Source organism: Cebus imitator, unplaced genomic scaffold (genome assembly GCF_001604975.1).
Source record: "Cebus imitator isolate Cc_AM_T3 unplaced genomic scaffold, Cebus_imitator-1.0 Scaffold85, whole genome shotgun sequence".
Taxonomy (NCBI): Eukaryota; Metazoa; Chordata; class Mammalia; order Primates; family Cebidae; genus Cebus; species Cebus imitator.
In genome coordinates, this window is record NW_016107400.1 from 1,087,603 (window position 1) to 1,113,852 (window position 26,250).

Genomic DNA, 26,250 nt, shown 5'->3' on the forward strand with positions numbered 1-26,250 from the left:
TGCCACCATGACCTGCTAATTTTGTATTTTTAGCAGAGATGGGGTTTCTCCATGTTGGTCAGGCTGGTCTCGAACTCCCAATGAGGTAGGTATTATTATGATCTCCATCCACACAACCAGTTTTCCATTGTAACTTCTTACAGATAAATGAAATAAGGTGCAGGGCACGTAAGTAACTTGACTAAGTCACATGGGCAAAGGGGCCAGCAATGGGCCTTGAACCTGGGGTCCCCTGACTCTCAAACCCAAGCTCCTTCATATTGCACCTGCTGTCTCAGCTGGTGTAGGGTCCCCAGGGATCCAAATCTCCCTTCTCCCATTGGCCACACACGACATGAACAGGGAATTTTATTCTCAGTCTCCAACACCTAAACATGGGCCTCCTCCCTCCTCTTGACTTCCTCTCCCCACCCACCAAGGAAGCTGCTAAGTTCTGGCAATTCCACCTTAGGCTGCCCCCTTGTCCTCCATTCCTGTCCCTGTTCCGGCTTTACTCCTGTCACTATGGTGACATACCACTGGCCAACAGGGTCTCCCCCACTCCTCTGGCATTCTCCTCCCTCACACAGCAGCCAGAGTGGGTTTTCTCCTAGACACAAATCAGACCTTGTTGCCTGCCTCGTTCCAAGCTCAAAACTTGCTGGACACTGCCAAGGAACAGGAAGGACCCAAATGGAGGTTTGAGATCTTATTTTGGATCTCCCCAAGAACCTCCCGAGTCACATTCCCCAACTCTAAAATCAGGACAATGGTAATAATAATGCTAGTCTTGCAGGCTGCTGTGTTTTTGGGAATCAAATAAGAAAGCACTCTATAAATTGTGCAACACAACACAAATGTGTGTATTATCAAAGAAGCTCTCCCATCTGCTCGCAAAATAAAATCCAAACTCGCTTTGTACCTGAGTGTGACATTCAGGGCCCCCTACACATGGTGTCAGAATCCTTTTTCTCCTAGGACTCCTCCTCTCAGTCCCCTGCTGATGGCTTAAGTGGACAACTCACTGTCCTTCACACTCATGGATGCTGCCTTGCTCCTCCTTTGCTCATGCTGCACCCTCTGCATTAGATTCTCTCCTATCTGTGCACATCCAAATGTGAATCTTCCTCCAGGGTTCCACTCCAATGTTACCTCCTCCGTGAAGCCCTCCAAGATGTGCCCTCAACTCCTGGGAGTTTCCTCAGAGTGTTGCCTTTCTCTGAGGGGACCTCCCATTCTGCCTTCTGCGGGAGTTAGTTACCTACCAGGCCTTGCACCAAGAAAGCCTTCAGCAAATCACGGCTGATCTACACTGAGTTATCTGCAGAGACCTGTGTCCCAAAGAGAAGACTCCTAGTCAGCTCTAGACATTAATTGCAGTTAATGCATATTTATCATTTTACCACTGTCAATTAAACTTTGGCAGTTTCACAAACATTCACATCTAGTTCCTCGCAAAAGCAGTGAACTAAAAATTCCCTGCTCTTGGGGCTCTGGTCTCAACATCCTTTAAAAAAAATCTGCAGTTGAATCTTCCTCATTCAAAAAATAAGGCAACAGGCTTGAGGCATGGCAAAGGCCTTTGGGGTCAGTTGTTTTAAGAGCATGGCATGTGCTCTCACCACTCCTCCTGTGGCACGCTCTGCTCAGGAGGACCCGAGGATCCCTTAGGACCAACCGGGGAAATCATTGACAAGAAATGCTGGGAGCTGATGGTGGGTTGGCAGTGTGCAGCAGAGTCCAAATGAGGACAGGAAATTGTTTGCAGAGATGGGGAGAGCCTTTCTGGCTGGTGCCTGAGGTCTCAGAATGTGTCCCTGCAGCCTGGAGAATGCTGGCCTCAGGGCCAACGTGTGGAAATGCAGGGTCCACATTTGGAAGCAGCAGCAAGCAAGAAAACATGCTTTGGGACTCAAGTGCAAGGCTTCTCCCTGCCACAGGCTCACTGTGCAAGTTGCTTCCCATTTTAAGCCTCAGTTTCCACCTCTAAAATTGCGGTGGCAGCATCAGTCTCTCCCCCTCACAGGGATGTTGAGAGTAGCTGAAAGGCTAAGGACAGGACACCCTCTGGGACCTGCAGAGCAGCCCAGGGCAGGGGCACTGCTGCATGTATGGGGATGTCCAGGGCCTTTGAGTGCTGGGGCCAAGGTGGAGCCCCGTGCTCATCCCTCTGGGCTGGGGGAAGGGCAGCTGTGGTCAGTGAGTTGTCAGTACTCACCATCCAGGCTGCAGAGGGACAGGGTGGGAGGGGCGATCCATCCCCTGGAGACCCCAGGGCTGCTCTAAGTGGCACTTAGTCCCCTTTGCCCTCTCTCACTGTTCCAGCTTCACAGCTGACCATCTGGATTCCTTGGAAGCACAGCAGGGGCAGAGACCACCAGATGGGCACCAGGCTCAGAGGGGCATGAAGGAAGGGATAGGGAAGTGTGACTGCATACACCACCTGAATCCCCCCACGCCCCTGAGGGAGGAGCTGGTCTGGCAAAACCAAGATCCTGGATCATCCAAACCATCTGCTGTTCTTGGAATATACTGAGAAAATGTTTCTACCCCAGGGCCTTTGCACTGCCATTCCTTCTGCCTGGAATTTTCTTCCCTTGATAGTCACATGTTTCTCTCCCCCCTCTCTCTTCTCTCTCTCATCAAGCTTTGTTTAGGGACATCTGTCTGATCATTTATCTAAAGTAGCGCCCCTCTCCCCCATTCCTCCACTAATCTCTCTTTATCCCTTTTCCTGTTTCATTTTCTTCATATCACTTACCACCCCCTAACTCTAGATTATATGCATGTGTCTGTTTCTGCCAACTAGAAATTAAGTTCCATAGAGGCACAGACATGGCTTTGCTCCCTGCTCTATTTTAGTGCTTACAACATGACCTGGCACATACCAGGCCCTCAATACATTTTTGTTGAAAGAATGAAATTCTCGGAATGAGTAGCCCAATACTGACTGGTATGCTGTGGGGGTAATGAGTTCCTTGTTAATGGGGCATCCAAGAGGAGACTGGGTGGCCACTGAGGGGAGGGCTCCTGGCGCCAGGCCTAGGGGCTCTGGACCCTGTCAGCAACCCTGCAGATAAGAAAGCTGAGTTTCTGGAACGAGAAGTAACCTATATCAAGAAAATAGCTGGTGTTCAGAAGAGAGAGGCAGAAAGCTGACATTACGGCATTGCAATTTTTGTATTTATGTCACTGTGGCAAACAGCAGCCTCTCCCATCACCACCATGAATCACTCCATCCTGCTGGGGCCCTGCAATCTCCTCAGCAGTGGAGCAGGGAGGGTCCCTGAGACCCTAGCACTAATCTTTGCTCTCCCACTCACTTATTCTGGAGCTTAAAGGAACCTGCTTGGTCTCTCTGGATCTCAGTTTCCTCTGGGAGGTGGAGATGGCCCTGGGAGCCTTCCGGTATGGCTGGAGAGGGAGGAGGTAAGACTGATGGAATGACCAGATCACTTGATCTGCCAAGTTTTCAGAGACACTAAGTGTGTGCTTGAGCGTACATACACGTGTGTGCTAACATGCATGCTGGCCCGCATCTTGGCACAGAGCTCTGACCACCAGACATCATGGAGCATGGCGTCGGAGGAAAAGCTACTGGAAGTTTCCTTGAAGGGAGATAGAAGCGGGGTAGGGAGAAGGAAGGCTGATCAATACAGAGACAGGTCAGGCCAGGACGGGAGCTGGAAGAGAGGAGAGACTGGGGTAGAACACACTGCTTGGACCCACCTTGGATGCACAACACTAAGGGGTGCCCATGCCCTCCAGACTGAACTGGGAGGACACATACACAGGCACACACATACACATACATATGCACACACACACACATACATACGCACGCATACAGAGGCACACATACACACACACCCCACACACAGGCTGGCACCTGCCTGCCCTTCGCCTCCAGAGCAGGCTGCCCACAACAGTTCCGTGGGCCTGGTTCTGAACCCTGGCCCCACTGTGCCCCCAGGCTGCAGCCCTGTTTTGACCCCACTTTGCCCTGTAGACCATTCTGGGTGCTGCCTTCCTGTTGATGGCCTGGGCTCTGACTTGGGCCTCAGGCATTTGGGCCTGGCCCTGAGACCCTCTCCCTTGCTGCTGTCTCCTGAGGGAAGAGGCTTCTCCATGTCTTCTCTGACTTATGATGGGATATTATGGGCTGAACGGTGCCCTGCCCTTGAAATCCTAACCCTTAGCATCTCAGAGTATGACTGTGTTTGGAGACAGGGTCCTTAAAGAGGCTGCTAAGTTAAAATGAAGCTGTGAGGGTGGGCCCTAATCCGATATGACTGGTGTCCTTATAAGAAGAAGAGATCAGGATGCAGACGCACACAGAGAGATGTCGTGAAGACGCGGGGAGAAGGCAGCCGTCTACGAGCCAGGAAGACAGCCCCCACCGGAAACCAATCCTGCTGACGCTTTGACCTCAGGCTTCCAGCCTCCAGAACTGCAAGCAAATACATTTCTGCAGCTTTTGCATATGGGGATAAGGATGATGACTGAAGTGTTCTCAGCTCTCCCTAGCATTCCCAACCCCTGCCAGACTGTGCCTAGCAAAACATCCTTTCCATATAAGCTGGACCAGCTCTGTTCTTCTCACAACCCAAAGACACAAATACATGAATAGAGGCTTGATCAGTCGTGCAGGAGGGTATCCAACCCAACAGGACCCAAGAGAATACTTGCACGTGGGAAGATGTGGTGGTCCCCTCATCCTTTCATGCCCAGCTCAGGCATCACCTCCTCCCTGAAGCCTTCTTTGATACCGTTCACAGCCACCATCCTAGGCAGACCCCTCCTCTCTGCTACTGCTCTGCGCTGGCCAGCTCTGGCTCTGACAGATCAGGAGGAGCCGGGCTCGGGTGTGAGGGAAATGCATGTGATCCTGGAGCTCTCTCATTGCTCTCTTCTGTATTGCTCCCCTGGGGCCGTGAGACACTGGCTCCCATGTCCCTGTGCCTGCACAGAGGTCTCTCAAGCCATCCGCACCATTAGAAGGCACATAGTTGTTTCTTCATACCTCTGCCTATCCAGCTGGACTGGGGTATTGGTAGATGTTGGGGCTGGCCCAGCTTTGCATAGTATAAGGAGTGGTATGTAGTGGGTGCTTAACAAATGTCAATTCCATATCTCTCTGAGGTTGGGGATACCCGCTCGGGCTTGCCCTGGGTGTCTGAGAGCACAGCAGGGGCTCTCTGCCTTTCCCAGACAAACTTCTCCCCAGGTACAGAGGCAAGACCTCACCTTATTGGGCGTGTAAGTGAATCTCTGTGGAAGCTAGGGTCAGGCAGGCTGAGGGTGGGTGCTCCCCTGGCCATCTCCCTGCTTCTAATCAAGATCAGATGCCTCCTGCTTCTACCTCTAATTGTCTCCAAATTAAAACTAATCTCTTGCAAATCAGAAAAAACATTGTCATTAGCTTTGGTGAGTTTGTGTTTCCGGGCATAGCAGGTGGGCCAGCAGGGCTCGGGGGTGCTGGGAAGGGGCTTGGCCTGCTCACCTGTGTGTGTGCACACACGCATGCATGCATCCATGCCAGATGCTAGTGTTTAGGGATCCTTTAGCACTTGCTCCTGGATTTGCCTGAATATAGGAATCAGGCAGAGCAAACAAGGCAATAGCAAAGGAAGGGGCCAGGCTTATACAGTCAGAATTTCCAGGGTAGAGGCCTGGTATCTGTATGTTTATGAAGCATCCCAGGTGTTGTTATAATGACAGATGTTTGGCACAAAGCACTAAGTAGGAACGGCTGGTGAAGAAGCTGAAGAGGCTGTGACTTGTACAGCATAACGTTGGCATTGCTGATAGTTAATGATGACAAGTACCCAGAGCCTAGAACAGTGCCTGGCCCATATGGATGCCAAATATATCTTTTTTTTAATCAAATCTACAAATGAGTGAATGAATGAGAGGGGGCATAAGCCATGATTAGTGCCGGTGGTGAGAATCCCAGGCAACATGTAGTCCATGATGAAGAGGCCAGAAATGGGCTCCGCCCAGTGACCCCACCCCAACCCAGACCTGGAGGACCAAGAAGTGGTATGACCTGAGCGGGTGGGGGGAACTGGTCCTGGGAAAAATTCCCAACCCAGGAGAGTTGCGGTGGAGGAAGCTGAGGCTAAGAGTACAAAGAAGAGGGCTCTGAACTGGGAGGAAGGATGCCAGGGTTCCAGGCCTGCTCTTCCTTGGCTGACTGGCAAGTCTGACCTACCGGGTCATTTCTGCTCTCCAGGGTCGTATTTCCCCATAGCCAAAGGGGAAATTATTAACCTATGATACCAGACAGTTCTTGTGGAGCAGAGTGTTGCAGTGGGAAAAATAGGTCTTGAGAAAGATGTTTTATTTTTTAAAAAATCAGTGATACCCCGTGTTACCACAGGGCTAAAGAACTCATGCATTCCTCTGCCCTTCTGGTGGAAGGCAAACTACGCAAGCTTCCTAGAAAGCAATTATAAAATATGTTTTAAAGATAAAACTATTCATGCTCTTTAACCCAAGAAATCCCCCTTTTGGAATCTAATAAACAGAAATGTGTCCAAAGATTTACAAATGTTGGCCGGGATGGTGGCTCAGGCCTATAATGCCAGCGCTTTGGGAGGCTCAGGAGGGAGGATTGCTTAAGACCAGCAGTTTGAGACCAGCTTGGACAACAATGCAAGATTCTGTCTCTCCAAAAAAAAAAAAAAAAAATCACCAGGCATGGTGTGCACATGTGGTCCCAACTATTCGGGAGGCCGAGGCAGGAGAATCACTTGAGCCCAGAAGTTCGAGGCTGCAGGGAGCTATGATCATATCACCGCATTCCAGCCTGGGCAACAGAGTGAGACCCTGCCTCTAAACAACAACAACAAAATTACATAGATGTTCACTGAATGCTATGTGTGCTAGCAAAAATTTAGAAACGACCTAAATAAATGTCAAAAGCAGAGTTAAATAAATGCAAATGCATAAGAATGGATATATGCAGCCGTTGTAGATCAAGTTTTCAAAAAATATTTACTTGAATGAGAAAATGTTCACAAAATAGTGCAAATTTACAAAGTAGGGTATCAAACTGGCTATATGACGTAACACCAATTTTATATAAAAATATGTAAATACTGCAAAGAAATGCATCAGAATGCTAATGGTGGTTATCTCTAGGGGGTGGGGATTATGGATGACTGTTATTTTTTACTTTATGTTTTTATGTATTTTCCAGTTGTCTGCAATGAACACACATTGCCTATAAAATTAGAAAGAAAACAATAAATTCCATTAAAAATAAACGAGTGTTTGAAGTTATTCCAAGATTTTTTTTTAAAAGAGGAAATTCTAAAATACAACAAAACAAAACAAAAAAAAAAAAAGGAAGAAAGAACATATTTGGCTTTGAAGCCACATAAATTCTCACTCAAATCCCAGCTCTGACATAGCTGTTTGTCCTTGGGCAAGTTACTTAACCTCTCAGAGCCTCGATTTCCATACTTATGCAATGAAGATCTTAGAACCTATTTCATAGAGTTGTGATTAAATAAGCAAATTGCTTGGCGTAGTTTCTGGTACAGAGTTGGTGCTCAATGTTCATTTGTTCATGCATTCATTCATTCATTCATTCATTCATTCGTTATTTAGTTCTGAGAGGAGGGAAGTGCTGACCTGTTTTTCTCCAGCACTTGGTGCATTGTCTGGCTCATGGCCCGTCCTCTGTCAAGGTGAGTTAAGAAAGACAAGTACAGAGATGACAGGCACACGGAGCAGTGTCCCAAGAGCCTCCAAAAGGCACCAAGGCTGGAAGGAGTGCCAGCTGTTGAGAGGCCCTAGAATTCGGCCCAGAAAGTTCTGTCACTGATCTGCTGTGTAGCTTTAGGCAGTTCCTTTCCTCTCTCCGAGCCTCAGCTTCATTCTTTGGGAGAAGAGGATAGTCCCTGCTCTGCCTGCCACATGGGTGACCTAGAAGTGGGGAGGGGCTGTGTGTGCAGGGAGTCCTGGACTAGGTAGCAGTCAGCTGGATAAAGGAGAGTTGATGCCTCCCCTACGCCTTACAGATGAGAAAAAAGGAAAAGATGCCCAGCTCAAGAAGCAAGTAGAAGTTAAAACCCAACCCTGGCTCTGCTCACCAAGCCCTGTGCCTAGTGAGGGGCTGCTTCTGTATCTTTCTAAGTTGCACAAAGATACCATCTAAGCTGGTCCACACAGGTATTCCCCTACCCCAGGCTGGAGCTGCAGTAAACCACACTGGGCCGGAGGGGAGAAGAGAAGCCCAGCCCAGAGACAGAGGAATGGGTGCCTCCCTGAGATCTGGGGTCTGAGGGAGTTGCCCACCCCATCCCCAGCCCCGCAGCACCTCCCTCCTCCAAAGCAGCTCAAACCCCATCCCCACCATGAAGCTGCAGACTCCATCTCTAGGACCAGCCTGGCTGCTCCTCTGACACAGGCTATTGGCTCCTTCATCAACCTGGAGGCTCCACTTGCCTCTGGGTGACTGCAGCCTGGGCTGGGAGCAGCTGGAACTCCAGAGCAAGGACATGCAGCCCCAGAATACGTAATCACTGACTCCATGCTGTGGCTGCTCCCCCAGTGGGTGAGTGGAAGAGCCACTGAAGCCACCAGCAGCCAGCAGCCCCCAGATGGCTCTTGCCCACTCTCTGACAGGCTATAAATCCTGGAGAGGCAGCTTCCCAGTACTGTCATCCACCCCACCCCCATGCCTGGCTGGAACCCAATGTTAGAATAAAAGTCAGCTGTGGGGAGGGGCCAGCAGGAGGGGTGCCCCTCCTCCACTTTGCCCTAAATCTCCTCCCAGGAGACCTCCTGCCTGCTGACTCCCAGCAGCTCTGGCTTCCTGCCATCTGCCTGGGAACTCCCCATCTCTTAGCTGAAGAGATGTCAGCGTCCCTCCCCTACGCCTTTACAGATGAGAAAAAAGGGTCAGAAAGGTTTGGATGAGGCTGGCTCTGTCATTTATTAGCTGTGTGATCATGGGCAAGTGGCTTCACATCCCCCTACCTCCTTGGTTTCCCAAACTGTACAATGGAGTGAGAACAGCCCCTTTTTCACTGACTTGCTTTGCTAACAAAATGCCTATGTTATAAGACAACCTGCGAAACGTTTCAGTGGTGCCTGGCACACAGGCAGCCCTCTTTCAATGTTAGCTATTCTCTGAGTGTTATTATTGTCGTCTTTAAATGGATCTCCACACGGGGCCTCCTGAGTTAGGATGAAGAGATCCTCCAAGACCCAGTGATCAACTCCCCTCTCTCCAATGTGTGAACCTGACGCAAATCCTCTTGTGCTCTGATTGGGGCTCGACTTGCCTGCCGCTAAGGGTGGAGACCCTGCTGCTTTTCTTTCTTTCTTTCTTTTAAATCCCCGGCACCTAGCACAGAGCCTTGCACATGGTCTGTGCTGAGCAGAACACTGTTGAGTGAATGAGTGAGTGAAAGAATGACTGGGATGGCCCTGGGAGGTGGTTGTGGTTGTGCCTTCTCTTTCTCTCTCTGTCTCTCTCTCTCTCTCACACACACACACAGACACACAAACGTGCGAGCACATGTCTGTGTCAGTCTTCCCCTTGCGGGCACCCCTGCTGTACCCCATCCTGGACATTTATCCTAAACTGGCCACTTCTTTTGCTCCCTAAGCCTAAAACAGTACCAAGTCTGCTGCTCAGTGTGGCTTCCTCCTCTTTGAGAGGAAGGAAGGAAGGAAATCAAAGACCTCAGCAGAGGAATGGGGGACAGGGTACTAAACTACAGACTGGTGAATGAAAGAATGAAGCAAGCTCAGCTAACTTGGGGGCTAGGTCTGCTTCCCGAGAGCCTGAAGGAGGATGAGGGTACCAGAAGGAGAGGTAGCCACGAGACCCCAAGAAGCTGCCACCAGGAGAGCCCCTGAACTGGCCTCCTAGTCCTGCTTCTGGGGAAACCCAGCAGGGAAGACTTGCTCCAAGCATATGCAGGTAGTAAGACTTACTGAAAACCAGGGCTCTTGTTTCCCAGTTCCCTGCTTGTCTCAGGGATTATCTTCCTCTGGGCCCTGGAGCCTTGCCACCTATGGGGAAGCAATCCCAAGAGGAGGCCCAGGAAATGTTCCCTGGCCTTGGGAGCTCAGCTAGACCAGAGTTCCTCCCTTCCCCTCCTGCCTCTGCTCCCATGGGATCCTGTAGGCTGCACATGGCACTGAGGGGCAGGACCTCGGGGCACATGATGGAGGAGGAGGGTGAGAGGGAGTAGAGCAGAGTAGGGTGATGTGGGCCTCTGGGACAGGGGCTGCAACACGTACAACTCAGGCTGGGGTCCCTGGGCTAGAAGAGTCCCAAGGCAGGAGGGGCTTGGAGTTTGGAGGCCCAGTTGTTGCACGGAGGGTTCAGGCAGAGGAGAGAGAGGTATCAGACGTAGGGACAGAAGTTCTGGGCCCTCTGCAGTACCTCCTCTGTGAGCCTGCCTTGCAAGGTGTGAGCCTATGTCTGTTAGTCTGTCTGCACATGTGATTTCAAGATTGGGACCAGAGAAATCAACAGGCTTATGAAGACAAGAAAGGCTTTGTACTTCCAGTCAAGCATTGCTTACCCCTGGGAACAGCTCCTTTATTTCTGAAACACTGGAGGGACCCCATCCTCACCCTTAACCCAGCAGCGACCTGCAGGGCAAACCCTTGGCCCTAGGCCAGAGTCTGCCCAGCTGTAATGGGCTCTGATGTGAGGTCCCTTTTGTGATGGAAAGGGCTGAGTAGGGGTCTCAGGGATAGAGGAATAGGGGTCAGGAGGTTTATTTGTCATCAGGTCTGGAGTCGGCCAGTGGCTGCGTAGCTAGATATGAAAGGACACTGTTGAAGAGCCTCTCGTTCCTAGTGGAAAAGATATTCCCACCAACCCGCTGCCCCGTACCCAATCCAGGCCACACGAAACAGAGGGTTACGTGCTCCAGGCAGCATGATGAGAGCCCTCAACTTCACCCCCAAGTACCCCAGCCTCCTGTGGGGCCCAATTTCTTGGATCTCAGGATGACCATGAAGGAATGAGGAAAGAAGGCAAGGAGACCACACTGATATCCTTGTGGGAAGGGCCTTTTGGAGACAGTGGACTTTGTCAGCCTAGTCCTCAGCCAAAAAGAGTGGGTTGTGGTTGGGGGTGGGGGGTGTCAGGGAAGGCAGCAGCAAGGAGGACGCCTCCAGGGGAGGAGGCCCCAGAGAGGGTCCAGACCACCCCCTGTAGTCAAGCCAGAAACAAGAATTGCCACTAACTCTGCACCCCACTCCCAGGGCCTGGAGTGTAGGCTTGACCTGCTCTGCTGGGCTACCTACCCATGGAGGGCCGGGGGATTGAGAGGCTCCCCCCGAAATAAGGCAAGGATGCAGAAGCTGGAGGGAAGGGCTAAGAACAGGGGTGTGGGAGAGAAAGCTAGGGTTCAAAGAAAAGAGATAGAGGGAGGCAGAGAAAGAGGGGATGGAGAGAAAGAAAATAGGAGGTAAAGCTGGAGACAGAAAATAGAGAAAACCCTATCCTGGTGTGGGGGGAGGTGATGGGGGGCTTTGGGGGCAGCTGAGGGAGAGCCAGGGCCAACCGGGGAGACCCAGGAGGAATCTGAGCAAACCTGCAGAGTCCTGGCCTGGGAGCCCAGCCAGCTGAGCAGGAGCCGCGGGGGAGGGGAGTGCGGGGGAGGGGGCTGCTCTCGGAGTTACACTAAATGACTAATGTGCATTATCCTAATTATAGCGGAGCAAGCTGAGTCTTCCCACTGGCGCAGCCGCTTGCATCTCCTAATAAACAATTAGCCGCAAACAACAAAAAAAGAATCTAAGAACGTGTGTGTATGTGTGTGTGGAGAGAGAGAGAGAGAGAGAGAGAGAGAGAGAGAGCGAGCGCGCCACCACAGGCCTGCAGTGGGTGGAGGAGGGTTTGCAGCTGGGCCTTGGGAGGGGGCTCTCGGGGGAGCTGGGGAACCACATCACCCCTGCAGCTCTGGGCAATGTAAGAGCTGCAACAAATAACAGCCTTAGAGGCATAGGGTGAGGGATGTGGGGTCCCTCTAACATTTAGAGGCTGCCTCTGGAGTGCTAGGTGCTGGCTGAGTGTCACCCTAACCCTCACAATAAATAACCCCAGGAAAACAGCATCCTTTTTTTTTTTTTCTTTCCAGTAATGGAGCCAAAGCTGAGAGAGGCTAAGAGGCTTGCGCAAAACACACTGCAGGGGTTAGGCCCCACCAGCCCTCCTGATTTCCCTGGCCCTGGGCTCATTTCATGGGAGCAGAGAGCCTGGGAAGTCAGGGACCAGGCGTGGAGACTCCCTGAGCTACGTTCCCAGACCTGAGCTGGAGGTGGGCTTGGTCACAGAGGTGGGACTTTCTCGCTGCTCTGCCGTGCGCTTGTGTGTGAAAGACCTCTCAGGTTTTGACAACATTCCTGAGACTTGGACCATCTTCTGATCCCTGTTTTAACTGAGGCCTCGAAAAGGGAAGATATTTGTTCAAGATCCCAGAGGTTTAGCGGCAGAGAGTGGGCTCTGGAACTCACACCCCCTGGGTGGGCCTATGCCAGGGCTCCACAGCTGGGTCACATAAGCCAAGACCCCTCCTGAAAAAGCCAGGGCATTTCCAGGCAGGGAGGAGCGTGAAGCAACAGCAGAGCACATTCCAAGCCCCTCTGGGCACCTGCCCCTGGAGGAGGGGCCTGCTGCCCTGAGCCTCCAATTAACCCCTTCCTTTCTGCACTTAGAGTCTTAGCTTGGTTTCCCTGGCTCAGTTACATGCTCTCTACTTTCCTATGTCTTCAGTGGCCTCCAACTCAGGGCCAGGTCACATGAAGCCTTGAGAATTAGGAGGCTGGGAAGGAAAGCCCCCTTCCTGAGCTGGTCCCCAGGCTGCAGGTGTGTGTGTGTTGAAAGTGGGCACACTTTCAGGGCCTAGGGCACTGCCACCTGCCAGGGGTGACTTGGGCCTCAGTTCGTCATCTGTAGAATGTGTAGGCTGAACAACTTGTCCTGGTTTGCCTGAAACTATTATAGGTTTAATAGTAGACCCTCGGTCCCAGGCCAACAGGGACAGTTAGTCACCCTCAGAACAAGGCTAACCTCCGTTCTCTGCCCCATAAGGCGGTGACAAGGCCCAGAAAAGAAACCTGCAAAGCGTGCAGGGGTGACTGGGGCTGGGCCAGTTTCCTACGTTGGGGGTGGAGTATAAAACCCAGGGAGGCCGGGCCCTCTCTTCTGAGTGGAGAGAGAATCAGACGGTGGGAATCATCACCTTGAATTCAAGGCACTTAGTCTTTGAACCTCAGTTTCCCCATCTACAAAACGGGGGTAACAAAATCTACCTATACACAATTGTTGTGAAGAGTGAATGTGGGAATCCAGGCAGAGTTGCTTCTCACGGACCCTGGCTCACACGTCACATCCCCACTCTCCGCTGCCTAGTCTCCCCCACAGAGCCCCCCTTGGCGGGCTCTTCCCTGTTCTAACCACCCTCCAAGCCTACACCTTATTATACTTGGCTTCTCTTGGCACCATATTGATTGACTGACAGTTGTCTGGCTGCTGCGTCATCAGCACTTCTAACTCAGTGCTGGAAAGGGGCCTTCAAGATTCTGGTTCAAACCACTCATTTTCCAGAAAAGACTCAGGTCTGGAGAGGAGAAAAACCCTGCCCAAGGTCTCACAGCTCCCTCCTCTCCCGTCCACCACTCTGTCTCATGGTAGCTCATTTCTCATCTCTGAGGGATGCTTACTTTCCTACTTCCCAATCCAACTTTCCCACAAGCGTTTCTTTCATCCCACAGTGCTCGGCATCATCTGCCCCTGCCTGTTCTTGGGTTCTCTTCTCCCACCCCCAACCCACACCCCTGGACCTGGGTACCTCCAGCCATATTCTTTCTGCCTCTGTGTCTTTGTACATGCTGCTCCCTCTGCCTGCTGTGTTTTCCTCCTACCTTCCACCTGGGTGTTTAGAGAAGAATAAAAAATTCCAGGCAGCAATTTCACATGACTAGAGGCTATGGGCTGATAAGACCCTGAAAAACAGGGTGTGGACCAAGTTGGCTTAGACCAACTAGACCCAATATTGCACTGGATTTGATGTAGGTTTCACCTAGGACCCCGCTATCCACTTATTAACACACTAAAGCACACACCACCAGTGCCATGACAGTTCTGAGAACATCCATATTTGGTATAAAAATAAGTAGCACCACAGTTCCAAGAAATCTCCACTTTTTCAGGGGTTTCCATGAATTTTCCACACTTTAAAGAAACTCGTAAGGGTAGCAGCCTGACCCCCTTGCATGACTCCCTTGAGTATGCCCCCACTCCCTTTTCTTGAGTGTGTACTTTTCCCTTGGCAATAAATCTCTGTGATTTCACTATTATTTAACTCATCTTTGAATTCATTCTTGCAACAGTGTCAAAAGCCTGGACACCAGCTGGTTTCCACCGGTATTTGGGGACTTCCCTCAGCCCACCAGTATCAGTGCCACGTGTCCTTTAACTTCTCCCAGCGTCAACTCCTCTTTGAAGCCTTCCTTGACCAACTCCGCAAGGCTGGCTTCTGAGCTGCTCACATCCATCATCCTGCATTTTTTTCTCTGTACTCTGTCAGTTCGCACGTTTTGCTTTCTCTTAGATGGAGGCCCTGCCGTGGGCAGAGACCAGGCCTTTCACCACGCAGCCTGACTGCCTACTATGATACCAGGGTTTGTAACTGACGCTTAGTAAAGATATTAAACCAATAAACATTTATTCAGCCCCTTCTCTGCACCAGACCCTGCAATACCAGGGTTTGTAACTGACACTTAGTAAAGATATTCAACCAATAAATATTTATTCAGCCCCTTCTCTGCACCAGACCCTTCTGGGCACTGCCAGGGAGACAGAGACAAAGAAGATAGTTTCTGCCCTTAAGGAATTTGCTGGCTAACGGGGAGACCAGACAAGTACATAAATAACCATGCTAAAAGGTAGGAAGTGCAGCTAGGCCTCGGAGAAGTGCAGAGCTCCCTGAGCATTCTAAGAGCCAGATGCCTACCAAGAAATGCTTTCCGGAAGAGGAGTCATTTGAGTCATAAGATCTTGAAGTATGGGTAGAAATTCGAGGACTGATTGGGTGTGGTGAGACCTGGGTGGGGTCAGCGATGGAGAGAACAGAGTGGCAAGTGGGGGCCAGGGATGAAAGGTGGGTTTGGATTGAGTGGAAGAGGGAAAGCAGAGGGATGGGACTAGACCAGCAGGTCGGCATCAAGAGAACGAAGGGTTTGAATACTAGGATCAGGAGTCTGTGGGTTTGATCTCTGGGGTTTTGAAACTGTACTTAGACCCCAGGGGCCCTGCAGAGGAGTCCCAGGTCCCAGGGTCAGCTTTTGTCATGGATTTTTCACATAGACTGTTGCAAAAATAGTAGATCCTACACCTTTAAAAGTTTGTGCATCATGCCATGGGCAATGGGGAGCCTTTAGGGTTCTTGAGCAGGGGAATGAGACCACGAGGTGGTGCCTGCCTTTTGCCTCCTCCACATCCACACACCACACACACTTGGACAGCAGGGCCAAGGCAGGGGAGGCAGACAGAGCTGCCGTTCCGTGAGGCTGGTGCATAGGGCGAGAGGCAAGTTTTATAATTAAGTTCTCTCATCTTAAGTTATCTCAGCAATCGGTCAGGTCCTGGGGAGGGAGGAGCTCCCTGCCCTGGCTCTGCTCAGGCATCCCCAGGTAAAGGGGCAGGCCCCACTCCCCTCACCTAATGGCCTCATCTGCTCACAGTTGTGTTCCCCTTCCTCCCCAGCCCTCCCCATCTCGCTTGCTTCGTGTCCATCTATCTCGTCCTCTTTCTCACATTCCTCACCCTTCCTGGGACCTTACCTAAGCTCTGTGATGAAGGTTCAGGAAAAGCTGGGCACCGGAGGCTTCTCCTCCGGCCGCGTGCAGAACCGAGCACAGGACCTTCTTCAGACACCCCCCCAAACTTCATACTCAAGACACGCTTTCCTCGCATCTGCTTAATGAGATTCAGCCCCATTTTACAAGACTCTGAAATCCCGCTTCCTCCAGGAAAACTGTCCTGACAGCTGTACAGCCAGGCTGGCTAAAAGGTTTTTCTCTCTCATGTCAAGGAGTCTAAGATGAGAATGATTTGGGATCTGAGTCCAAATTCAGAGGACGAAGAGAGCCATGACTGATTAAGGCTGCCTGCTGCCAGTGCCAGGTGGGAAACAGGGGCCTCCATGTCACAGCTTTACTGTCCTTACCCATCTGATGACAATCATCAGATGGGGAACTTGACCGGACATTTTTGAGGTTCCCTGTGAGGTCACACAAGAGCAGATGATATCTTCTTCAATGCTAAGGCCACCTGCTCCCCTGTCTCTGCTAAAAACATGTCTTATGAGCTCTCAACAGTCCACAGCTGGGTCTTGCTGCCAAATGCCTCCATCCTCATTTCTGAGAGGAAAAGACAAGAAGGCAGATAACAGAGTCATATTCCCAACAGCTCTGCGCAGACTCCAATGTGGGGTAAGTGGACAGTCCCACTCGGAAAAGCAAGGTTTTAACTTCACGAGTACAGACGTGCTAAGTGCTGATTCCCTCCTGGGTTGTGTAATGAACAATAATAATGGGCACAGCACCATCACCACAGCACTGAGTTTTTGCATGTGCGGAGTGCTGTATGTATTCTACCTTCCATTCCCCCATGAGAATATGCATCCATCATCCCAACTGCATACAGGAGGACACTGCAGCCTAGCTGTGTCCAAGATCACTGCTAGTAGATGACAGATCTGGAACTCAAAGCCAAGTCTGAGTAGCACCAAGGCCTCTGTAGAGTGTCCTGAGCAAATGTGATATTGTGACATAATAAGAAATATATATTTGGTTTTCATCCCTGTTCCTGACACAGAGCTCCTAAAACCCTTGGAATTTCTGAGTGACAGGGGTGAAAGCAGCATCTTTTGTTATTCATGATAAGCCCCTTTCAGCCAAACCTGAGTTTATGCTAATGGAGTGACTCCAGGAGGCTGTAGCTGGTTGTCAGGGGAACCAGCTTGTGATTAGAACGTTGAAACCTTCAGCCCCACTCCCTGACCTCCAAGGAGGGGACAAGGACTGGAGACTGAGCCAATGCACAAGGGCCAATGATTGAATCAATCGAGCCTACATAATGGAACCTTTATTAAAATCCTACCTAAACTACGGGATTTGGAGGGCTCCCAGGTTGGTGAACAGCACATCCGTGTGCTGGGAAGGTGGCACACCCCAACTTCAGGGGGGCAGAAGCTCCTGCATTCGGGGCCCTTTCAGACCTCACCCTATGTACCTCTTCATTTGGCTATTCATTTGTATCCCTTATAATATCCTTTATAGTAAACTGGTAATAGTAAAAAAAAAAAAAAAAAAAAGGGTTTCCCTGAGTTCTTTGAGCCATAGTAGTAAGTTACTGAACTTGAGGAAGGGTCCTGGGAATGCCCATTGTAGCTGAGTCAGACAGAAGTGTGGTACCTGGATTGGTACCTCAATCCTTGCAACTGGCATCTGAAATGGGCAGCAAGTCTTGTGGGACTGAGCCTTCAACCTGTGGAGTCTGTACTAACTCCAGACAGTTAATATCTGAATTAAACTGAATTGTGGACACCCATTTCGTGGCCATAGAGAACTGGAGAATTGCTTGGTGTGAAGAATAAAATCCTGCACATTGGTGTCTGAAATGCTGTGAAAAGAGCAGCAGGGTTTTCCTCTGGGAAGAGGCTTGCTTGTTGCTGCAGGAAGAGTAGGGGTCCTCCCCAAGACAACCCTGGTTCCCCGTCATTCTCTGCCCAAACCCATGTCACCCTGCACCATGTTGCTGTGTCTGTCTCCTCCTGCAGTCTGTGGGCACTCGAGGAGGTGCACAGTGACCCTAACTCTGTAATCTTGGTCCACGGCTTTGACACGGTAAGTTTTCCTTAAATATTGGTGGAGCTAAGATCAGTGAATGGAAATTTTGGGAACGCTGTCTTGGAACTAAAAGTGGGTTAGTAATTCTCAGGGCCAGTGCCGCCCAGTAACGGAAGGAGCTGCCTTGTAGCGTACTGAGCTCCCTGTCCCAGGAAGGTTCCCAGCCACCTGAAGCTGACTGGTTCCCATCAGGGACGCTGTGCAGGGCCTTCAGCACTGGCAGCTGGTTGGCCTGGATGATTTTCCAGCTGTGAGATTCTGAGAGGCTGCCATTCTTTGGAGCTGCTGCCTGCTGTGTGGAAGGCAGAGGAGGAAAAAAGGAGGCCAGGAAAGGAGGAGAGAGGGAGCAGGTGAGTGGGGAGAGGAGGGCCCCTGTACTATGTTATGGGCAGAGGAAGTGCAGTCAGGCACAGCATACGGGGTTGGAGCTGGGAAAACTGAAGCAGCCATGTCTCTCTGCTCATTCGTGGAGGTTCTGGGTTCAGGAATGGCACCACTGCCCCAACCCTGGGTGGCCCAGCTCCTCCAACTTGCCAGGGGACCTACGTAAGAACCATGGTCTGTGTATGAGACTGGGCTTATGCCTCACCAAGCACCCCTCGTCCAGGGACTGGGCCTTTCAGAAGTCCCTGAGGGTGAAGGAGAGGTAGACCTGTGGGGCAGAACGAATCTGGAACTCTGAGCATGTGTGGTTCTCCTAGTTCTGCCCAGCTCTTGCTGTGTCACTGGACAAGGCTCTTCTCCTCCCTGGGCCTCAGTTTCTATGCTTGTAACCTCTCAGCCCCTTTCCAGTTCTGATTTCTGGACTACTCTCTTCCTGAACTATCCATCTCAATTCTTATTTATTTATTTATTTATTTTTTTGTGAGATGCAGTTTTGCTCTTGTTGCCCAGGCTGGAGTGCAGTGGCAAAATCACGGCTCACTGCCACCTCTGTCTCCCAGGTTCAAGTGATTCTCCTTCCTCAGCCTCCCAAGTAGCTGGGATTACAGGTGCCTGCCACCATGCCCAACTAATTTTTTGTATTTTTAGTAGAGACAGGGTTTCACCATGTTGGCCAGGCTGGTCTCGAACTCCTGACCTCATGATCCACCTGCCTCAGTCTCTCAAAGTGTTAGAATTACAGGCGTGAGCCACTGCACCCGGCCTGGTCTCAATTCTTCCCACTGTTCTGGAATACTATGACATAGCCGCGCTCCCGCCATGGCCCTATGTTGGGTGGAATCTACTTTTCCACCTCCTGATTTGAGGCTCAGTCAGGGGACTTGCTTTAGGCAATGAGATTTTAGTGAATGGGATGAATGAAGAGGTTGGAAATGTGCTCACACAGTTGAGCCTTTTCACCACAAGAAGAATACATCTCAAGTAGCGTTGGCTCTAAAGAAGAGGGAAGAAGCATTAACAGACCAAGACCCAATCAGCAGCTGGGAGTCCAGCCGGCTGAACCCAGCCTAGAGCAGCCAAACCCCAGACATCTGGTCGACTCACGAGAAATAAATGCTCACTGTTTCAGGCCATGGGATTTGGGGATGGTTTGTTTTGTGGTATTATCATGGCAATAGCTAATAAATCTTTTTTCCTAGATGCTCGGAATCCTGGTGCTGACAGTGGTGGGGGCCTTTGAAGGATAATCTCAGCCCTTCCTCTGCCTGTAGGCAAGGCTATGGCTTAGGAGAGCCACAGGACAGTTCCCTGTCTGTCTTCAGCCCAAGCAGGACAGCAGGGTGGGGTCAGGATGCTGTGATGCTAGGGGTACTTGGGGGAAGCTGGCTCAGTGGGGCCTGTTCTGCATGGGGAGGGAAGGCCTTCCAAAGAGTTAGCTTAGAAGGGGCCACCCCTCCTGGCTGACTCCACCCTGAGGCGGGTGCTGAGCACACCTGACCCTCTTATTCCAAAAGAAAATGCCTTTCCTGGGCCCAGCTTTGAAGCACCACATGGTTCTGGAGCTGGGCTGAGCCTCATTCATTACACAGTTCATGCTCTGAGGGCCCCAACAGCCCGTGTGACAGTTGGTGACAAGGGACCTGAATCTACTCACTTAGGACTTCATGGCTGATTACATAAGAAAATACAAGCAGCTCTTCAGGAAGTGGAGGAAAGACACCTCCCTCTCAGTGCAGGCTACGCATCCACAGGCTCCACCCAGGATCACCCAGTTATTCTGGACAGCTTGGGCAGGTGGGTTACAGAACGAGGTCTCCAGCTTAAGTTTTGGACTCAGATAAACCTGGCTTTGAGGCTTTGAATCCCAGTCCTGCTTCTTTCCAGCTGTGTGACCTTAAGAAAGTTGCTTAACCTTACTGAGCCTCAGCCACCTGTCCTTTAAAGTGCTGACAACCGTAACATCCAGCTCATGGGGCCGCTGTGAGGAGGAAGTGCAGGCACCTGGCACAGAAGGGCTCAGTAATAAACGTTAGCTGTTGCTATTAATAATAAATCATTCTCGTTAGACTGTGGACTTCATCTTCCTCAAAATGCATTCTTTCCCTTTCTTCAGTCCCTTAAGGGCTTACTGTGTGGGGGAGGGGCACAGAGAGGTCAAAGTTGGTCTCTGAGGGGGACAGAGACCAACAGTCCTCTAGTGGAGATGCTCCAGGCACAGAGCAGGTAGCCTGCAGGTCCTCAGCTGGAAGAGTGGCAGGAGTCAGCCAGGCAGAACAAGGGGCCAGCAGGGATGAGGGGCTCCGTGAGCTCAGGTGCTGCTGGTCATCCGAGTTGGGGAGGTCAGAGGGTGCGCAGGTGTTTGGAGGGAGAGGATGAGATGAAGGTGATGACACAGGAGAACAGGCAAGGTCAGATTGCAGGGGCCTTGGATGCTGCCATGAGGAGCTGGGAGGATCTCATCCTCCACACAGGCAATGGGAGATGGAAGCTATCAAAAGTGGATGGATGCTGGTGACATGGTCTGATTTTCATTTTGGAATGGGCTCCCTTGGTGGATGGTATGCAAGGGAAGGACTAAGACTAGGGGGTGCACTCAGGACGCAGCTGTCGTGGTCCAGGAGAGAGATGCGGAGGCCCCAACAGGCAGGAGCAGCAAAGAAGGGGGGAACCCTTCCTTAGAAGCCATTCTGAAGAGCTTGGACCCTGTCTGCATTTGGCCCCAGCCCAACTGTTATCAGTGCTGTGTGATGTTACGGCCTTCTCTGAGCTTGTGAAGTGAAGACAGTATAAGGACCGTTGTTGTGAGGATTAAACAAAGCCCTTAGAACAATGCCCGCACTTAGGAAGAGGCTTACTGTTGCTGTTACTCTAAAGCAGCACAGTCCAAGGGGCCTCCAGGGCAGGAGGGAGAAGAACAGCATGCAGTTGTCCTGCTTTGGCCTCTGGGTGGAGGGAGGTCAGCTCCACTGAGGGAGGGAGGGGGATGAAAGAAGGGAGCAGGCCTGGAGGGGGAGGGGGCTGATGCCCACAGGAGACGGTGGACAAGTGGCCAGTTACAGCTCAGACAGTGTGGCTGAGATGGCCAGGGATGGGGGCCCACAAGGGCACATCACTGAGAGTGGCGGGCACTGCAGAGGAGCTACCATAAGGCTGAGAAGGCAGGGCTCAGGGAGGGGAGGACAGAAACACCCAAGGGAAAGAGCTGGCCAGAGGAGGACCCTGCCACTGCCCACACAAGGAAGGAATGACCTCTGAGGGTGCCCTCTAGGGTCCAGACCCAAGTCCGTGCAGCATCGCTGCCTGACACCACTATGTCCTCTGTCTGCTGGATCCCCATGCAGGAGCAGCTATGGCACAGAGCCCCTCTTCCTGCAGTCGCTGGCAGGGCATGGAGGTTCTGAAGTATGACTAGGAAAGCAGTGCTCAGTTGAGCCTGGGAGTCATACTCTAGCTTTCGTGGAGCACATCTGCACAGTGTGCTAACTGGGGATAGGGGGAGCCATCTGGTCTCAGTTTCCCCACCAGTAATAAAAGGGGGTTGGGCCAGCCTCTCCTTCAGGTTCCTTCTACGGGTCCAAGTGGTCTGTGAGTCTGTTACCCTCCAGGCTCCTGCCCTAGAGACACTGACATTGCAGTAGAGGAATCTGAGGTTACACACATGTGATACAGACACTGGCTTATACCCCAGGAGGATGGCCAGGAGGTCGGGGTCTCCTCCAGGCATCACTATCTTGCAGCCTGACGCTGCCCATCCCACTTTCTGTCAGACTAGATGCAGCCACGAAGATGACTTACTGCAAGTGACTTAACACCAGGAGATGACCCCCTTCCTGTGTAAGACAGACCTAGGCTGGGATGACACAGCTTCTGCCCTGGGAGGCAATGCCGCCTCCCAGCCCCACGCAGCTGGCTCTGGTATTTGACACCAGCACCTCCAGGAAGATCTTGAAGAGGCGACTGGCATCTTTCTTTGCAATGACAGTCCACTTATTTCCATCCCACTTGGACATGCTTTTCCAATCTCTGCCCTTGGTGCCAATGATCCAAGTCACAGATGGGTTAAGGAAGTCATCTCATGGAGTCTGAAAGGGAAGCTCAGCTAATTCTGTCCTTGGTGGACACTAATCCTTCTGTGTGCTCCTGGGTTCTCTTCCCCAGAAACCGCAGCTCCTTCCTTTTGACCCCACTGCCCTGGGCAAAGCCCTTCCTCTGCCAGATTGGCTCTATGGGGATGAAATCTGAGCTGCAGCCTCCTGCAGAGGATGCTAAAGCTCTGGGTCTTCCTGTCCCTGCCAGTTTCCAGTGTGACAACATGTTCCACCTGCTCTCACCTGTCAAGAATGGAGACAGAGAGGGAGCACATCTCCTAGCCTAGAAGGGACAAAAGCCTCCTCCTCCACCCTGGTCCTCTTGAGGCCAAGTCTCCAGATACAACAGTGCAGAGGCCTAGTGCAACCTTCCTCTTCAGCCCCTGTGATGCCAGAGATGGGTAAACTGAGGCCCAGAGAAGTGAAGGGGCCTCAGAATGGACAGAGCCTTGTGTCAGCCTCATCTCTGACCTGTGCCCAATAGGCTGCTCTCTCAATCTCCTTTGTGGGCTGGGCCAGGTCTGGGGACAGCGGAACGCGAGAGCCAGCTTAGAGGCAGCACGATTGTTCGCTTCAGACTCTGTCCTCTCCTAGACTGGGAGGCCACACAGAGGAAGCTCTCTCTCTGGAGATACCAGTTTTTGGTCCCTGACTCCCCTCTTTTTTGGGTGTCAGATGGAGCCTAACAGGCTGAGGAATTGGTTTTTAAATGGTGTTCCCTGGAACCCTGCAGGGAGCCATGGCAGCAGGACTCCCAAGGGCCAGACCACTGACCCAGTGCCTTGTGGAGATTGGAGAGGACAAATGGTACAGGGAGAGGAACACCAGACTGTGATTCCAAATGATGGGTTTGGATCCCCCCTCTACCACCAACTTGGAGTAGCACCTTCTCTGGAGGAGCCCTAATTGCTCATCTGTGGCGTGAGATTAACCCTGAAGCATCTGCAGGGATGAGAGCTGTGGAGGCCCTCCAGCGGGACAATGAGAGGGTCACAAGGTTGAGGAAGATCCCTGAGCCTGGGGCTTTGGGGTGGGGAAGGGAGAGGTAGCCATGTAGCCAGAGGACTGCCTCCTCCCTCTTCTCTTCCCCCTGAAGCCCCAGAGGGGCCCGAGCCATTACAGAGAAGAGACTTCAAGTCAACAAAGACAAATTGGCTTAATTGACCCAAATTAGCAGCAGGGAGGACCCTGATGGCCCAGCTGCTGGTGCATTTAATCACTGTCACCCTGTGTGGTCAGGGACAGTCCCCTCCCCCAAGGCCATCAGTGTCATCTCCCTTGTGAATGGCCCCCTCTCCGGAGAACTCCATCAGTAAGAAGTAGGGCTGAGACTTTTGGGACAAAGACAGCCTCCAGCCAGAGGCCAGAGTTCCCTACAGAGCTGACAGCCTGGCTTCAGTACAGACAGCCCAGCCTGGGACAGGGCAGTCAGGGACTGGGGGGTCTCCTCCAAGCCCCTCACACTGAGTTCAGTGGCTTCCCCAGGGAGAGGGAGGGACTCACTGGAGCAGGCTGACTGTAGCACCCCCATGAGATGCTGTCTGCCTCTTGGGCTTTCCAGAGGCTCACAGAAGGGAAGGCTCTGCCCAGATTTCCAGACCCACCCTGCTTCTCTTTCAGCCTTTTACCTATTTCCTCACTAATGCTGTCATGGGGGTGGGGGTGGGGAAGGTGGGGGGTGGCGTTAGGCTTGTGGCAAGAATCAAATTGAGATCTCCTGAAATCCTCCTGAAAACTGTACCCCCTGGAATTTCTGTTGGCTGTTGCTGCCCAAATTTCACAAAGTGAGAAGGCAGGAAGGCCATTTGTCCAACCCAATGCCCTCCTGGATTCTGCCTGCTCTCAGTCGAGACCAGTCCTTCTTTTCTCCCACAGCAAACATGGAGAGAGAGTGTCTGCCATGAGCTGGCTGGGGACTAGGGGGTCCAGGCTGCCAGCGACCTCCTGGTCCCCATGACCTCTGTCCCACAGTTCCACCCTTCCAGCTGCATCCATCAGTTTCCTGCTTGGAACCTTTGACCTGCTGGGGTTGCTTTCGCACACCTCAGCAAGGTCATGTGCAAGGCGCCCTGATGCTCTGGGTACTTAACGGCTCCATCCTGGACCCCCAGCTCCCATAGAGCCACACTCCAACTCCTGGCCCTGTTGCTCTAGACCTGTCAGCCTTCTTTGGCTTCTCCCAACTGCTTCTTTCCTTAGCGGCCACTCAGGCCCTCCTATCCCAACCTTGTTCTGCTTTGCCATCTCCATAAATGCCCCACTGGGAATATCAATCCAGGTGCCCCATGGCTAATCTCAGGGCAGATCCCCAAGTGCAAATCCCCTGCTGAGTTCATCCAGAGCAGAACTCTCTCTCCCGCCACCCTGCCCTCTCTCTCTCTCTCTCACATACACACATACTCATATACACTCAAACTTAACAAATGGGCTGCTTATGAAAAGTTCCTTGGAAATTGGCTATTAGAGCTTGGAAACACACTTCATCACTCTCCCACATAGTTCAGTAGTAGTAGCAGTTATCAGTAGCTATGTTTCCAGGATAGCCCACCAGAGTTTACCTGTACTTCCTTTAGTCAATATTTATTGAGCATCTACTACGTGTCTAATGAGACTAAAGAGTGGTTCTAAGAGCATTATCTTGGATTCTGGGTCTGGAACAGGAAACTAAGCGAGCAGGAGGAAGAAAACAAGATAGAAAACGAATAAAGGTTCCCTTTCAAATTATTTAAAAATAGGACATGCCCATTTCTCACACCTTTTCTACGTTCTTCTTCCTTCCTGGGGCCCTGTCCTCTGGTCCCAGGCCTTCCCACCAGGGCCCTCAGCATTGGGGTATCCAGTCTAGGCCTGTCCCAATGCTGGGGAGGGCCATACAAAATGCAGATGCCCAGGCCCCTCCCAGCCATCCTAATTCAGAGGGTCTGATGTGAGAAGGTGATTCTGGCTCCCTCTTCACTCCCCCACCACGCTTGGGAAACTGAGTCTCAGTCTTGATTTCCCATTAGAAGCACCTGGGACCCCTGGCTATGCCCAGATTAGCAAATTCAGAAATCTCTAGGGCTAGGATCCAGGCACTGCCATTAAAAAAAATAAAAAGAAGGTTGGGGGATCCAAGATGGCCGATTAGGAGCAGCTCAGGATTGCAGCTCCCAGCAAAAGCACAGAGGGTAAGTGGATGCCCCATTTCCAGATGGATTTTTATTGCCCACAGACCAGGAGATTCTCAGGCAGAGGAGCCCCATGGGTCACCAGCACAGCTGTTTTGGCCGGCGCGGCGGGTCTCTGCACAAAGTACAAGGGTCCAGGCACCGTTTTAGCTGGTGATTGGAACTCCTGGGAGACAGAGTCGCCCATTCAACTGATAAAAAGGGGACTGAAACAGGGAGCCAGGCCAGGAGACTCCTGGGCAAAAAGCACCACGAATGTCCTTGAGGCTGTTTCTGCCAGTGCAGTGGGTCGCTGCACAGGAAATCACACAGATCCTGGCACCTTTTCAACAGGCGACTGGGATGCCTGGGAGACAGAGTTGCCCATTCAACTGAAAAAAAAGGGGTATGAGGCAGGGAGCCAGGTGATCAGGCTTGGCCAGTCCCACCCCCACAAAAAACAGCAATCTGAAATGCTCTGGATTGAGTTTCACAGCAAGCACAGCTGAACCCGGGATGGTCCAGCTCTGCAGGGGAGGGGCGTCTGCCATTACCGAGGCAGTCTGCCATTGCTGAGGCAGCCCACCATTACAGAGAGAGTCCGCCATTACTGAGGTGGGCTGCCATTAGTGAGGCAGTTCTAACTATACCCCTATAAAAAGGACTGCAGGGAAGTTCACATGGCAGCTGGGCGGAGCCCACAGCAGCTCAGCAAAGCCTCTGCAGGCAGACAGTGACTAGGCTGCCTCCTTACT

General features: G+C 51.7%; 1 protein-coding gene across 1 annotated transcript in view; it reads right to left on the minus strand.

The window, feature by feature from the left end:
- The window catches only part of TMEM132E (transmembrane protein 132E), a 66,142-nt gene that overhangs the window by 13,947 nt on the left and 25,945 nt on the right, over positions 1 to 26,250 (minus strand). The gene's annotated exons all lie outside the window — the stretch shown is intronic.